We start from the raw sequence: 17,704 nt of genomic DNA on the forward strand, positions 1-17,704 counted from the left end.
AACTACTACAAAGAACTGCTACAGACTACTAATTTTTTCTATTTTTGTTATTGCCACTCTTCATTCTAACCCCAACCGTCAGACACCGCCTACCAAGAGCCTGGGTCTGACCGAGGTTTCTGCCTAAAAGGAAGTTTTTCCTCGCCACTGTTACACTGTTGCTTGCTCTGGAGGAGACTACTAGAACTGTTGGGTCCTTGTAAATTCTGGAGTGTGGTCTATCTGTATAGTGTCTTGAGATAACTCTTGTTATGAATTGATACTATAAATAAAATTGAATTGAATTGAATTATTTTAGCCGTGTAGAATGTAATTTTATTGTGTTGGATGTCAACTGCATTTTGCAATGCCCAGTTTCTTAAAATGACTTCACAATGCACTTGCCTGAACTTTAAAATAATATTTCACCTCACAAACATGTCTCCACTTGACATGAAGGTCCCTTCACAAACATTGTCATTTTCTAAAATATGCCAACACTGAAATATCTTCCCTTTGCAAAAAATTGCCATATTATGAAATATCCTCTCTTCTTCCTTTTGTGAAAAATGCCAAAAGTCCTCATAAGAATGCATTCATTTCACAGAAATCCTCACACAGAAGGCTTAAGTGGCAGCCTCTCACACACACACACACATACACACACACACACAGCTCCTGGTTGTCAGTATAAATCCTATCTGGGTGACAGCAGTGTATCATTCATCAGCCGGAGGACTTCCTAATTACCTGATGTCGCTCCCTAATTACTGTCTCTGATACCGGAAAAAAATAGCTTCTCCTCACAGCAAGACATGCAGTCTCTTCATGTCTTCCCCTCTATTCACCTCAATTATTACAGGACAAATCTTTGTTTTTCTCTTTCTGTCGATCTGTGGCTTGTTCCATGTTTCTCAAAGATGTTTGACTGTCAAACATCATTAATATCACCCAAGCTGTTTTCACTTCCAGTGTTAAAAATGGAGAAACCACATCCAGCATCTTTTCCTCACTTCTCTCCAGTGGCAGCCGGCCCATAGAGGGCGCTACGGCGCCGTCCCTCCTGCTCTACCTCAAAAATAATTAATTTTATTTTCATTCCTCTTGTGAATTTACAGAGATGGGATAGGATTTAGGGCGCTCAAGCTGCCGTCCGACACTTGCACATACATGCTCATTAACAGGTTGCATGCACAGCTTGCTTAGTCTATGGGATAAATATACTGACCAAAATTAGAAACCAGTTTTGTTGTTGCCTCCATTTTTCATGAGCAGAACTCAAAGATCGTTCACAGATCTGTGTAAATCTGTGTAAGTGAGCACTTCTCCTTTGCTGAGAAAATCCATCCACCTCACAGGCTGTTTAGACAGCATGATTATCGTACAGGTGTGCCTTAGGCTGGCCACAATAAAAGGCCATTCTAACGTGCAGTTTTACTGTTTTAGTGTGGCCAGCCCAAGGCACACCTGTGTAATAATCATGCTGTATAATCAGCAGCTTGATATGGTGGATGGATTATCTCGGCAAAGGCAAAGTGCTCACTAACACAGATATACACAGATTTGTGAACAATATTTGAGAGAAATAGGCCTTTTGTGTGCATGGAAAAAGTCTTAAATCTTTGAGTTCAATTTGTGAAAAATGGGAACAAAAACAAAAGTGTTGCGTTTATAATTTTGGTCAGTGTAGATGGGAGTCAGGGGGCAGATCCTCTCCACCCTGAATCTCGCCCGTAGTGTCTTGATTAGTTATGGCCAAATCAAGCCTAATTATGCTTTATGCTTGTGCCATTTTAGTTAAATTTTCTCTGAGACCGATAGATGGCGCTCTTAGTTAAAAGAAAAAGACTCAAAGTATGGCAATTTAGTGTGCTTTTAACCTTTTGTTGAACACAGAGCCCCATCTAAAGGCTCACTAGTTTCGATGTTTTATTGAGAGCCTACGCGTGAACTAAAACAAGACTTGAGGCACCGACAAGCCAACACTGTTTCCTAACTGTCAAATCTCTCAAACAGATTTTGTCAGAAAAACTTGTTGTCAGACAAATCAGCGTGACGTTACAATTCCCTAATAACCAGTGACAGAGGTAGAGAATACTATTGATCATGGAAGAAGTAATTTCCTTGCTTCCTTTTCTTAAATCAAAGGAACAGACCAAGCCGGATAAATACTGTTAAATTAACTAAAGCATCTTTCTGAAATAATAATAACAATAATGAAAACATGACAAAAACCCAGATCAAAAAAATTGATTAAAATTTGCTTGTTTAGGAACGTAAGTATCTCAAGTTAACATGTAAGAAAAACAAGTATGTGTAGTTATGTTTTGTAACAAAAATGTGTCAATTATCTTTTGTGTTTACTGATAGGAACCACATTGTGGGCTGTTCTGTGTACATTATATGACAGTTTTTGCCCATCGCTTACACACTAAAAATTAAAGCTTGGAACGAGGAGAGAGACATGTATCAGATGACATCAGGGCTAATCTTGTGGACCAAGTGATTCAGTTTTTTTCAATCTACTTGGTACATTTCTCCAAACTCAGGTAAATGCTCTCAAAACAGTTCACACTGCAAACTAAACACACTCTTATGTTGGGGATGAAGTATTCATTGCACAATAAAACACAGATTGTTATTCTAGTAATGCATTTATTTAAATTCATTATTCACATCAAAACTAAAAGTTTGTTCTTTGTTGATTTGATAACATATTCAGCTGAAGATACACCAAGAAATAAATGAAAATAAATGTTTTTCATTCAGTTCTCAAATGGGGAGTTCAGGTGTTCAGTATAACAATGTTGTCAGCCCCCCCAAAAAATATTGTGCAAATAAGTACATAGACAAATATAAATAAAATAAAAATTGTACTGCATTCATTGAATTAACTAATGTATTGACCATGCCTCTTAATTACAACTGGCCAGAGAATTTCATCAACACCACAGCAAATATTTTCACAAGTCATGCATCGTGGGAAAAAACCTTGAATGCTGTGCCCCAACATCTCCACAGGCCTCCTCCATCACTTGAAGAAGGCTTACTTGGTTGTAATGGTTGCGATCATGTACTTTTCATCTCCAAGAGGAAGGTGGAAGGAACCCATCCTGAAATGTGGGTGATTCTCAAACCACTCTCATACAAGTGCTGAATGGTGGAATTGAACATTCCAAAACATTTGCTCCTAGCCAACTTGCGGGAAGAGGATTTCATTGAGGAGGTTTAAAAAATGTAAGAGCCTTGCGGTGTATGGTTCCAAGACCGCATTGTGTGCCACAACACCAGTTGTAGAAAGTGTGGCACAGAGAGTGACGATGCCTCCTTGTTGTCCAGGGACATTGACTGTAGCACGATGGCCAATCACTTTTATCCCTCTTCTTTTTTTTGTGAAGATTGAAGCCTGCTTCATCAATATACAGGTACTCATAATGAGTTGTACTGCAATCCAACTCAAAGATTCTCTAGATTACTAACTCATCAGATATCAATGTGGGGTTAATTGAGGACATAAGGTGAGCAACTGACTGTTTTACAATTCAGAGAGTTTTGTTGGTTGTGTTTTGAAAATTATAAAAAAATGCTTGGAATCTTTCTTAAGACCAATTAAAGAATTTGTGCAGTGTTATGAGAAAATTATGCTTTTGATTTGTAATTTGTATGAAATGAAGGATAATTTGTTATCTGTTTAGAACAATTACAAAGTGTACAGATCACTATGTTAAATGTTTGGAGAGCAGTTACCTGAGTTTGGAGAAATGTACCAAATCAATTGAGAAAAACTGTAAATCAGGAGGGAGGCCAGGCTAATCCACTCTAACCTCAGTCGCTACAAATTAGCATAAATAATAAGGACATTACGACTGGAGAACAACTATATCTTTAAGTTTCTACTCTAGACTGTACCTACTGTATGTGTCACATGATTCTGTATCATATTACAGTATTACTGTGATAACTGTACTATTTTACAATGGGTAGTGCCGTGAAGTATATGTAAAGAATTACCATTAGGATTACAGTACTGTGTACAGTGTGAAAAAGAACCTAACCAATGACTTCTGTGGTGGCATTTTCAACAAAACGGTTAGACGTCCTCTTATAATGCAATCTGAAAATAATGCAATCTGACTTTGTGAGTTGCAACAACACATAATTGAAAATAGGAATGCATTCAACATGGTCAGCATTTATACATTAAGGCACATCATACAGAAACATAACTTTAGAATAATGCAGCTGTACAGGGTGCTATTTAAGAGAATATTTTCCTGATGTCTAGCACGCAAGGATGTGATGTTAACGAGGTGTTGTGGCCAGATCCGGACGGAAGGCGGGATAAGACTTCCTCCCCCAATCCCCCCCACCACACACACACACACTCACACACACACACACACACACACACACACACACACACACACACACACATGTATATGTTTTTTTTCCAAATAGCAAATTATTCAGTCCAGTTATTATTGTTTATTTTGTTGCTAAATTTGATGATTTGTGATTCTATTTTCTTTATTTCTGTAAGAATGTTTTTTTGTTGTAAAACTCTGTAAAACTGAATAAATTCTACTTTTGAGTTTTATAGAAGAGATTCTGGGAAAATGACAATAAAAATAGAAACACAAAGACTGCAGTGTTATATATAAGCCATCAGTGTGTTGCTAATGATATGAAAAGAGTCAGTAAAATGGTGCTTGTTTGTATGCTTTTGTTGCAAGAATTTAATTTTTAGAAAAGAGTGTTAAGTTTTAATTGAAGTGTTTCATTTTGACATAGATGTGATTTGTTAATTTCCAAGTGCTATGTCTGATTGATTTGTGTGCACAGTTTTGACACAATGAGCCACATTTGGCAAAAAGTGTGTAAGCCACAGGCAAAAACTGTAACACACAATGTTTTCAGTGCTCAGGTTATATTTTTGTGTCAGAAGAAAGTCTTAATTTTTGCCATAGCCCCACCCTGAAATCAGTACCAGCCCCCAATGCTTGTCTTGCAGTGCTTTGCAAACTGATAAGTACTTAGTAAGTTAATTGGTTACTTAGTTAGTTAGTTCGTTGTTGTGTATTGTATGTGCATACAAGCACATAAAGTACCATTGCAGTGGTGAAAGCATGTTTTTCAGAAAGAGAAAGTTTTACTTTACATTGGAAACATAACTTTGTCTTCTTTCCTAGGCTCTACAAAAACAATCTGCCACAGGTTCCTCAAACATAGCTCAAAGGTTTTATATTCATCCAAAAAAAAGAAAAAGAAAAAGGGGCACCACAAAGTATTTTCTGCTTGTTTCTATAGAGACTGGTACAGAGATCTTTGACTTTGGTTAAATGTTGCTTCACATACTCTGTAGTGTAGTTGTTTTCATGATATATTATGTTGAGATTGGTACCAAATATCAACCATATATACTTGTACATTACAGTTTTTCCAACTGCTGTACAAAATCTTTTCATGTCACACAATTTATGAAAACTCTCACACAAAGTGCAAAACTACGCACCAAATATCCAAAACCATAAGCTATTTCTCAGCATTTCACTGTTTTCAATTTCATGAAACACCTCTTTTAAAACACTACGCACAATTCTCTACCTAAGACACAAAAATCTAACAGGAACTGATTCAAGTTCAAGTTCAAGTTCAAGACCTTTATTTGTCCCCAGGGGACGATTCATTTTGCTGCAGTAGCAAAGAAACTGACATACAGCACACAACAAAGACGACAACATCATTTAAAAATATTGACCATATGGGAAATAAATACCACAACATTAAAAGTTTAAGTCCCTGTGTGCCTTATGTGCAGACATTACCTATTCTTTCCAGAGTTAAGGTTGAGGAATTAATACCTATTTGTTTTGGCTGGTGGCTGACTGAAGCGGGAACCGGAAGGCAGCAACTTAAATTCTACATTCAGGGGGTGGGAACTATCGGACATGATGGATTTTGCCTTACTAAGCACATGTCTATTGTGCAGATCAGTTGTTGTCATCTGCTGAATCCTAATGATTTTGCTGCTAACTTTAATTACCATTGCTAATGTGTTTTTCCATTTTAAATTCAGAGAAGCATACCAGCAAATACATTAAAAAAAGGTAAAGACGGACTCAATAAAAGATTTGTAAAACAATGTCATCAGGGATCTGTCCACTTGAAACTTAGCTAGCTTTCTCAGACAGAAGAGATGCTTCTGACTTTTCTTACTCATCATGTCTGTGTTAAGTTCAAAGGTCAACTTGTTATCAATGATGATTCCCAGATACTTGTATGATTCAACTATTTCAACTTCTTTTCCATCTATAATTGTCTTTTCAGGAGTTTGATGGTGACGTCTAAAATCAAAGATTGGATCTCCTTTTCCAAACCCGACCAAATTAAAATACTATACTAATTTACCAGGGCGCACACACACACACACACACACACACACACACACACACACACACACACACACACACACTACTCACATGCACACACACATTGTGCTTAATTGAACACTAACCGATCACTGCTTTAGTAAAGGCCTAGTATAGGTCAAAGGTCAGATTACGTGTTGAACAATGGATGCCAAAGATACACAGAGAGCAAGGGGAAGAGTGAGAGACAGGGGACAACAACTAAAAGGAGGAGGAGGGAAGAATAGAAAGAAGCAAAGACATCTCTGATGAGATCAGGGCCCCACTTATTCATCATGTGATCAATCACGGATTAACCGCGAGAGAAGCCCATCTTGTGTAGCTTTACAGTGGCATCAAAAATTCAAACCTTCAGAAATGATAACATGAATGCAACTATCTAATGACTATTTCAGAAATATATATACAATACCCCCTAATAATAAAACTGTAACTATGAATCTGTAATCTGAGACAAATGTTAAACTGGTTTAGTTAAATCCCAAAGTGGCTAAAGTGTATAAATACAGGTGGATGTTACCTTGTCTGTCTGTGAAGAAGTGATAATATGACAGCAGTGTACCAATTCTTCGTGTACTATTTTTAAGTTATTTTTTTATCATGAAGTTACTCAATACTAATGTATTTTGTTTTTTAGGAGAACCTTTGGTGCTCTCACTCAGTTATTTTGATTACTTTTCCACTTTCCATTAGGTTAAAAGGACAGGACAATTAGCATAACAAACTTTACTCCTCAAAGTCATAACTCAGTCAAATCTGATCACATGCTTACTTATTCTGGGGATATCTTTTAATTTTTAAATTAATTAAACTTTATAAAGTTAACTTCAGTGTCACAGTTATCTCTTGATAGTTGTCTGAACATCCATGGGTATGTTGCAAACTGTAATTGCTTCAGCATATTTGTAAAAGTGCGGTTTGCCACAATGTGGAAGTTAGAAGTTGTGAAAACTTCTTGACATAGCTCTTGTTATTCTGTTTCTCTCCTTTAGTCTTCCCTTATAACAACAAACCATTTTCCTTTTCTCTGCATCATCCCATCTCTTGTTCTTTGTTTACCCAGCACTCTGTCTCTCTTTTGCCATTTATTTCCATCATTTGTTCCTCTTGTGTTTCTTTCTTTTTGCAGCTCTGCGCGCGCACAAACACACACACACACACACACACACACACACACACACACACACACACAGACGTTGGAGAGCTCATTTGGAGGACGGAGGTGTCGTGTTGCTCTGTCATGATCAGGATAATGCCTTTGGCATCACTTACCATTAATCACATTGTAGGGGGAATGGATGGGTTACAAACACACATTCTCTTTCCCCTCCCGCTCTCTCTCACTCTCTCTTACACACACACACAGACAGACTCAAATGTGGATAGATGAAACCAACTGGCTGGAGTTCTTCCAAAACCACTAGAGAGGGAGACATATAAGAAAGCTGCGTTCCATGCAGAAAGGGCAACAATGACAAATAAACTTACACACACACACCCACACACACACACAAACACACAAACACACTTGTACAGCATAATCACAAACTGCAATATCAAAGAGCCCCATTTCTTTGTGTCTATTAAGACTAATGAACTCAAACAAGCTGCTTTGTATGGCGAGACATATTTTAAATAATGTGCAAAGTGCAAATGTCATAATTGAGACATACATCAGCACAATGGAAATGCTGCCTTATTGTTTGCTTTTATTTCAGCTCTTCACATGGTTAGACATGGTGTTCCACTAATTAGGTGTTTTTAAAGAAAAAGCAGATTGCCCAAATAACATTTATTGTTTGTATAAGAACTCACTAGCAAATTTTTCATCACTCATTTTAAGGGCAATGGAAAAAACATATTTGGAATCTTGTTCTTGTTTTTTAGTGTTTTAGTAGTCTCGCATTGCCAAACCTTCCCCCCATAGCTCTGTGGAGGAGGGTCTGGCTAGTCCACAAAGCATTTACAGCAGCAGAGAAAATGTGCTCTAGTATATTGGCTTGTCTTTAAACCAATCACAATCGGCATAGGCGGCGCTAAGTGTGGGGAGACCAACATTCCCGCTGCAAAATAGTCTCTGGAAGGAACATGTGTACATTGAATAGATGTTTTAGTCGTACAACAGAATACTCCGATTGGACAGATAGTCTAGCTAGCTGTCTGGATTTATCCTGCAGAGATCTGAGGAGCAGTTGACCATAGTCCTCAGAAATCTACCTGAGTTTAAAATTCCAACACAGAGAAAGCAGAAGGTAACAGACATCCGGGCAAAAAAAGCTTGATCCGGTGAAATTTCGGCGGCACCAGAGCAATCCCAGCAGTGGTACATCTTGGTCTACTTAGCGCTTTCGTTTAAATATTGTATCTAGTAAACGTTGTTTATACTATTGTAATTCATCTGTAAATGATGTTGTGTATTGTCCCAGACAAGTCTCTCTTGAGAATAAGACCCTGTGTCTCAATGAGATTATACCATACTGCACATGTTTATTTAAACTAGCAGTCTGAGTGCATGGGCCCTATTAACAAGCTAAGCGCACGACGTGAAGCGCCTGGCGCAGGTGCATTTAGAGTGTGTCCAAATACACTTTTGCTAGTTGACGGCGGAAAAAGGGCCTGTGCGCTGGGCACATGGTTCAAAAGGGTTGTACTATTGTACCACTATGTTCTACTATTATGATTTCGGATTTGCATTTTTTTGTTTGTAATCTTTTGCATGTTTGTGTGCTGCTACGCTTCCCTGTGTGTGTTACATACACAGTGTGTGTAACAAGCATAGTGTACGTAGTGTGCATTTTGCTAATGCACTGTTAAAATAACAATGAAATGCTGTGCTAGTGACTTTAGACCAGATTTTTGTTGGTCAATTGTGTGATCACTTCCCGCTGCCTCAAGATAGCAATACGCCAAGAATGCATCTGAACACACCTCCCTGTAAGACCAGCACACCCATTGACGCACTTGTCAATTGAATTACCTGAAGATTGGTAAAAAAAACTCATGCAAATAAAGCTGGTGAAAGTGTGTTTTCATCCAACAGCTTTAAAGAGAATAAAAACCTGTGCGTAATGACACCACATGCTGTTTAGCAATCAATTAGATTTTAGCCATTTTAAGGTGTTTCCATTCATTTTCACACAGAATCACCCAACATTTACGCAAACCTTTGCGAAAAAAGTCTACCTACAAATTATCAATAATGCAAAGTTTGAGTGCTTGTGTGCCAGCTGATAGTGACATATCACACATATAACACATTACTATGATGATGCAGATGCAACTTGCCTTTTATTGTCCCTGGGAACATTGACAACTCCTTTTTGAGACAAGTCTCACTGTTTGAGCGCCTTCCGTTTACTCCGGAGGACGTCCCACGATTCACTGCGCCATGCATGGATGAAATAATGAAATATTGAATAGGACTACAGTAACAGAGATGTGTGCAGAATCAAGACAGTCAAGACGGCCCGGAGTTTGGTGGCAAGGGTCCACTTGTTCACTTACAAAGCTTACAAATCATCCATGGGATCAACCAGGGTTTTTTCCTGGGGAAATGGATCTGTGTGTCCCGCCTACTGTACACCATGGACGTCTGAGCCTCTGCAACTGCAGACTCACAGATACTATTGAGTTTTTCTGTGCAGTGAGTAAGATACAGTATTTCAACCATGACAAATACAGAGGATGACTGAAAATATGTTCTAAGTGGATTTTTCATTAGTTTCCCGTCCTCATGTTTAACAGAGGTTAATTGAAATGTAAGTGAAAAGTTAAATGTTATCCACATACATGTTATCCACATAAACAATAAACTTTTATGGAAAATCCATCCATCCATCCATCTTCGTCCGCTTATCCGGTATTGGGTGGTGGGGGCAGCAGCTCCAGCAGGGGACCCCAAACTTCCCTTTCCTGAGCCACATTAACCAACTCTGACTGGGGGATCTTGAGGCGTTCCCAGGCCAGGTTGGAGATTGAATCCTTCCACCCAGTCCTGGGTCTTCCCCGAGGCCTCCTCCCAGCTGGACGTGCCAAGAACACCTCCCTTGGGACGCCCCCAGGAGGCATCCTTACAAAATGCCCAAACCACCTCAACTGGCTCTTTTTGACTGACGAAGCAGCGGCTCTACTCCGAGCTTCTCACGGATGACTGTGCTTCTCACCCTTTCTCTAAGGGAGACGCCAGCCACCCTCCTGAGGAAACCTATTTTGGCCGCTTTCGGTCATGACCCAGCGTTCATGACCATATGAGAGGGTAGGAACGAACACTGACCAGTAGATTGAGAGCTTTGCACAACAGTGCAATAAATTGAATGTAATATCGCACCCACCGTTCCGACCATCCCCTGATCCATTGTTCCTTCACTCGTGAACAAGATCCCAAGGTATCTAAACTCCTTCACCTGGGGTAAGGACTCATTCCCTATTTGAAGAAGGCCCTCCATCGGTTTCCTCCTGAGAACCATGGCCTCAGATTTAGAGGTGCTGAGCCTCATCCCAGCCGCTTCACACTCGGCTGCGAACCAATTGAGTGAGTGTTGAAGGTCACAGGCCGATGATGTCATCAGGACCAAATCATATGCAAAAAGCAGCAATGAGATCCCCAGCCCCCCAAACTCGCTTCTCCAATAATGGGTACAACAATAAAGATACAATTTGCCTGTTCCCAGCATTAGCACAACACTTGGCAATGGTTAGGTTGTTACCTGTGACAATATATGCTAAATGTAATGTCTTTCACTCAAATGTCTAATGTTGATGAGGAAATCAAGAAAATAGTGGCAGCGCCACAGCAGTTACAGAACATGCATTTCAGTGTCAGTCCAAATTATGCGCAAGAAGCAGTTTGAACTCACTGATGTAATGCCATTTGAGTGTGTGGTGTCTGAGCCATGCTGGATGATGTGTTGATAGGAATCCGCTTGACACTGTTTCTTGATTATTAAAAGGTTTATTTACATCGAAGAATTCAATATCAATACAAGCTCTGCAGAAGCTAGGAGAGTGTCTCTGCCAATATAACACTCTGGCTCCCAGCTCCTTCATCATGGTCTATATAGGGGGTCTCTTGTTTATACAACATGGAAAAATATGTGGTGAAAAGTTCATGCTAGAAGCCCACAGATAGCGTAACCAATAGAGCTATCAATCCTAGCCCCCTGGGGTCTTCTTCCGGAGGTCCCCTTTTACTAAATCTTCCACATCTGGTTCAACTCTGAGGCCCCTTCCTCTAAGATAAGCAACCTTTAGACCTTAGGATAAACAACCTTACACCATGGCTTCATTTCAACATCTTGTTCAACTTTGGGGGTGTTGAGATACTATTAGTGTTAGTACGCTAAGTGAGTTTTAAACGTGTTTTTAGCCTCTTAACATGTAAAATGTCAACGATCCGTGCGTCCCGCCTCCTACGCGCCGGGAATGTCTGAGCCTCAGCAACTACTAACTATGAAGATACAATTTGCCTGTTCCCAGCATTAGCACAACACTTTGATTTGTAGTTTGCAGCACTGACAAAGTTGTTTGCAGCACAGGGGCCCCACAAGGAACAGTTCTGCCCCATTCCTGTTACACTTCATCCATTACTCAGGAAACTGCTACCTACAAAAGTTCTCTGATGACTCCGCAGTTGTTGGACTCATCGCAGACGGGGACAACAGGGAGTACAGAGAACTTAATAAAGACTGTGTGGACTGGTGCAAGTGGAACCACCTCCAGATCAATGCTGGGAAAACCAAGGATCTGGTGGTGGATTTCCGCAGGAGCAAACACTCTCCACCTCTGCCAGTGAACATCCTAATATGGTTAAATCATATACAGTAAGTACCTGAGTGTTCAACTGAACAATACACTGGACTGGACTGACAACATCATACACTTTACAAAAAAAAACAGATCAAACTGAGGAAACTCAGGTCTGATTATGGTTAGGAAGGCCAGCCCTGTTCTTGGTTGCCCCCTTCACGCTGTGGAGTTGGTGGAAGACTGGAGGACAGTGGCAAAACAATCCTAGATGATAGGCAACTCCTCCCACCCCATGCAGGACACTCTGTTAGGACTGAACAGCTCCTTCAGTGACAGGCTGCTGCACCCGCGCTGTGTCACGTCTCTCCTGCCTGCTGCTGTCAGACTCTACAATCAACACTGCTGATCAAGACTGATAAAATGTGCAATAAAACATGTGACTGGGCAATACTGTAAATACATTTGACTATTTTAATATTTATTCTCTTTAATTATATTTATTTATTCACCTGTCTTCTACTTTTCCTCTTGTCCCTTGCTGCTGCAACAGTGTAAATTTCCCCATTGTGGGATTAATAAAGTATATTGAATCTTGAACATCCAATGCATCAAATAGAGGTACACTGTCAGTCTTCAAATAATAACTTAATTATATAGCACATTATATAGCGGTCATTGTCGAAGTGTCCTTGGGCAAGGCACTGAACCCCGAGTTGCCCCCGGTGCTGCGCATCGGAGTGTGAATGTGTGTGAATGTTTATCTGATGAGCAGGTGGCACCTTGTACAGCAGCCCCGGCCATAGTGTTTGAATGTGTGTGAATGAATGTTGAGCAGTTGTTAAGACTGGAAAAGCGCTATATAAATTCAACACATTCACATTTCACAAAACCCAAGTAAAATTGACAAGGTCTTTCTGCGAGTACCAAATGGAAACCAATATGATCAAAATTAAGCTTATGTTTTTGGTATTATTGAACTCCTGTTACATTCAGCCATTGCCAAATGAGTACAAAGCTAATTATGCGCCACACAACTCTCTCTGTATTTCTCAGTATGGCTACATTCAGAAGATTCGGTCGGTGGCTTTACCAGGCAGAAGCTTGAGTGAAGCTATAACCTCTACTGAAGAGTCCATCGTGTTTTTTAATCGTCCATGTCCTGTTTGCATACTATCAACTGTGTGGAGGAGGGGTGGGGGAACGTGCACATTCACGGAAGGCTGTATCATGTTGACTCGCCGAAAGTGTTGTTGTCGCTACTTAGAATTCCTCATGGGGGAGACAGAAACTACTAATTTTGCAGATCGCTAATATTAGCAAGCAAAGTCTGAAATGTCCTAAAAAGAACACTGTACACATGATAAACCCTTTTAATTTAGAGCAAAACACGGAATTTACTCTGGCAGCACCTTAAAAAAACAGTAAAAACCTAACTTTTTTGGTAGTGAAAAGGATCTTGGAATAAAGTTGTCTTTTAATATTTAATCAATTGATTTTCTGGTGTGTAAAGATCCAAATCAGAAAAAGCTTTATTGCCAAGTATGTTTTTTACACATACAAGGAATTTGTGTTGGTGTTGTATGTACATGTCACACATTCTCTAATATGTAATCAAGTATTAGAATATAAACAATATAAGTATAAATAATATATACACGGTATGTATTAAAAATTTGAAAATTAAACTAGGAAGAGCGGTACAGCAGAGCATTACAGCCTCAGGCTTCTGCTGGTGTCCCCTGCGGTCCAAAGTCATGTAAGTTAGGTATTATGTATTAGGTGGTTTAAATGTATTTTTCTTTCTATGAATGTTAGCACTGTGAAAGACTGAAGACTCGCTTGGAAAGAGACAACAGAGAAACTGCCACCAAGATCAAATACTCAGCCAACCACCCGCCAATCACACGCTCCTCCACAGATGTCTGCAGGCACTGAGAAGGATCAGCACACACAAGTCTGCTGGACCAGATAACATCCCTGGACGCGTACTCACGGCATGTGCGGTGCAGCTCGCTGGGGTTTTTACAGACATTTTCAACCTGTCTTTTGCCCAACATGCTTACCAACATGCTTTAAATGCACTTTCCTTGTGCCAGTGCCAAAACACTCCAGCCCGAAGTGCCTTAACGACTACCGCCCTGTAGCACTGACACCCATCGTAATGAAGTGCTTTGATTATTTTGGACTTTTTGACCAGCAGACCCCAGAATGTTCGATCAGGCTCCAAGTGCTCTACGTCCATCACACTCAACACTGGTGTACCACAGGGCTGTGTACTAAGCCCGTTTCTCCACTCCCTCTTCACCTCCAACTGCAAGCCTGTGTAAAAATCTAATTCCATCATGAAGTTTGCGGACAACAATACAGTGATTGGTCTCTTCAACAACAACGATGAGACTGCCTATAGAGAGGAGATCCAGCACCTGGCCACATGGTGCACTGAAAATAACCAGCTCCTCAACACCACCAAAACGAAGGAGCTCATTGTGGACTTCAGAAAAGCTTCAAGAGGCACGCACGACACCATCCACATCAATGGAATGGCTGTTTAGCGTGTCTCCAGTTTCAAGTTTCTGGAGATCCACATCTTGGCGGACATGACCTGGTCAAACAACGCCTCCTGCCTGGTCAAGAAGGCTCACCAGCGCCTTTTCTTCCTGAGAACACTGAGGAAGAATCAGCTTTCCTCGACTATCCTGGTGAACTTCTATCGCTGTGCAATAGAAAGCATCTTGACCAACTGTGCAACATTGCGGTATGGGAGCTGTGCTGTGGCAGAGTGCAAGGCACTGCAGCGGGTGGTGAAAATCGCCCAGCGCATCACTGGAACTCCACTTCCCGCCATCAAGCACATCCAGAGGAAACGCTGTCTGCATCGAGCTCGCAGCATCCTTAAGGACTCCTCTCACCCCGCCCGCAGACTGTTTTCTCTCCTGCCCTCCGGCAGGTGTTTCAGGTGCCTCCGGACCAGGACCAGCAGACTAAAGAACAGTTTTTCCCCCAGAGGTGTGTCTTTACTGAACTCTAATCCTCATTGATCCCACTCCCCTCATATACTGATATCTCTCCTCTCCCCCATCACACCTGCCTTAATTTGTTATCTGCAATAGTATAATGTTCACCTGCACTGCTGACTGTTACTATAGTAACAACTGTTTATATCTGCATCTTGCACTACTTACCTTGACTAATATTTCAATTTGCACTGCTGACTGTTTATTTACAGTACCAATTGTTTACATATACATCTGCTATATCATACTTTAACTGTAATATGCAATTACTCTCCACTGCACTTTAATTTGGATAGCTTCAGCCCAAACTTTATTTGTACTACCTTAAATCATTGTTATTTGTTATTGTTATTGTTTGCTCATTTTAGCCTAACTCATTATACATATCCATATGTAAAAATTTAGTTTATAGTAATAGCCATCTGTATGTATATTCATAGTACATATTCACCTGTAAATCTTGTTCACAATACTTGTTATCTATAAATTATATTCATAGGACAAATCTATCCGTAAAATTCTGTTTATAATAGTATTCATTTCTATATTTATTCGGTACATATCCATCCTGCACTTATGAAACCATTGTATATCCTGCACTTACTGCTATTGCACTTCTGGTTAGACCTAAACTGCATTTCGTTGCCTTGTACCTGTACATGTGTAATGACAATAAAGTTGAATCTAATCTAATCTAATCTAAATAGAAAAGACACATTTAGGATATTCCTTGCTTCTTGAGAAATGCTGTGTCTGTATATGTCTGTATTGGTTTGATTCCCAACTGTGGCAAGTCTTATAGAGGATAGATGGATAAAGAAATAAAATTCAAAGTTTAGGTACTACATATATTATAATTTATAAGACAGAATTGTTAACTCCATATTGTGTCATTGAAACATCCCATACATTAAACTGACCGACCGTATTAAGTTGTGGAAATGGTACTTTGTCTTACCAAAAACGATACAATACTGTGCATTGGTATCATAGTTATACACTGTTTATAGCATGTTATCCGGAGTTGCAGAGCGTGTGGAGGGACCGTCAGACCCAGCGGCAGTGGGTCAGCAGACCACTGAACTTAGACCCAGTGGCAGTAGTTCAGCGGACCGCTAACATTAGACCCACCCTGCTGTTTGGCTCTGTAACCGATGCAGTATAGAAGCACGGTGGAACCAGCAAGCCAGACAGTTAGTTGACTAATGTTAGCTCGCTAACTCTGGATTAACTCCCTTTGTTCGTTATTGCCAAACCTCACATCCCCGACTTCCCGGAAATCGGTTTATTATCGGAAGTTTATACAATACTATGGCAATATCCTGTGACATCACACATTAAAGCCAGCGCCATCTTTAGGACTGCCCAGGAACCGGAAGTAAACAGTAAATATTAGGGATGAGCCGAATAATCGGCTGAAACGAGTATCCGGTATGGATAAAGCACTTTTGCAGAGTACAAGTATTATACGAGTAATGCAAGTCAATATCTATACTCGGATTTAATGAAAGTCTCCATTGCCTGTGTCTTCGTTCTGTGATAGGCTAGTCACAGTGCTAGTCACAGCACCCCTCCCCTACACTATTCTGGATAGGCTAGTCCCAACGCCCCTCCCTACACACACAGATTCTCTGTTGTTGTGTCCGACCGGCTGTGCTCGCTGACTCACACACACTCAGGACACGGAGAAGTGAACAGCTCCCTCGGTCAGGTCCGCAGGGCTTTTTTGTTAACATTTAGGGTTTCTTCAGCTTCAGGTTTGTTTTATACTTCGGTTTGAACTAGTACTTAGTAACCAGGAGACTTGTAACGTGGGGTTTGTTCAGACATGGTGTTGGTAGAATGCGACTCGGGTTGCATCTCTGCCGTCGTTTGTCTTTTTTAAACTGCCTGCTGGCTCTAACCAGGGGCCTGTTGCACGAAACTAGGATAAGGGATTAAGCCAGGATATTCAAGTTATCCTGGATGAATTTAGCTTTGACTCGGTTGCACGAAACCAGATTGAATTACACCCAGAAAGTAACCATGGAGATTTATTCTTTATGGCTAGCCTGGCGTGCGGCCGTTGCCTGTCGGCAGACCTGCGAGTCGCATCAGTGTCCACTCTGTCTGTTAAAGTAGAGATGAGCAGCGCAGCGTCCGTGGTCTCAGTCATGTTTAACAGGACGCACTCTGAAGATTAAATGTGATGATATTAATTAGGGATGAGCCGAATACTCGGCTGAAACGAGTATCCGGTACGGATAAAGCACTTTTACCGAGTACAAGTTTCATACGAGTAATGCGAGTCAATATCCGTAACCGGATTCAATGAAAGTCTCCACTGACTGTGTCTCCGTTCTGTGATAGGCTAGTCACAGTGCTAGTCAGAGCACCTCTCCCTTACACTATTCTGTGATAGGCTAGTCCCAGCACCCCTCCCCTACACTATTCTGTGATTGGCTAGTCCCAGTGCCTCTTCCTACACACACAGATTCCTTCTGTTGCTGTGTGCAACTCCGCTCACACGCACTCAGAACACGGAGAAGTGAACAGCTC

The 17,704-nt window shown here is 40.6% G+C and overlaps 2 long non-coding RNA genes across 2 annotated transcripts in view; both read right to left on the reverse strand.

Moving 5' to 3' along the window:
* LOC117951408 overlaps window positions 1-17,704 on the reverse strand; it is a 21,723-nt gene that overhangs the window by 2,040 nt on the left and 1,979 nt on the right. The window contains exon 2 of the long non-coding RNA XR_004658173.1: window positions 16,298-16,301. This is a non-coding gene — a long non-coding RNA (uncharacterized LOC117951408). The remainder of the gene's footprint in view (window positions 1-16,297; window positions 16,302-17,704) is intronic.
* LOC117951385 lies at window positions 9,962-11,207 on the reverse strand. The gene is made up of 3 exons (XR_004658150.1): window positions 11,047-11,207; window positions 10,335-10,339; window positions 9,962-10,013 (listed from the first exon to the last, which is right to left on the reverse strand). It is a non-coding gene; the product is annotated as an uncharacterized LOC117951385 (long non-coding RNA).

Source organism: Etheostoma cragini, chromosome 10 (assembly GCF_013103735.1).
Source record: "Etheostoma cragini isolate CJK2018 chromosome 10, CSU_Ecrag_1.0, whole genome shotgun sequence".
NCBI classification, from domain to species: Eukaryota; Metazoa; Chordata; class Actinopteri; order Perciformes; family Percidae; genus Etheostoma; species Etheostoma cragini.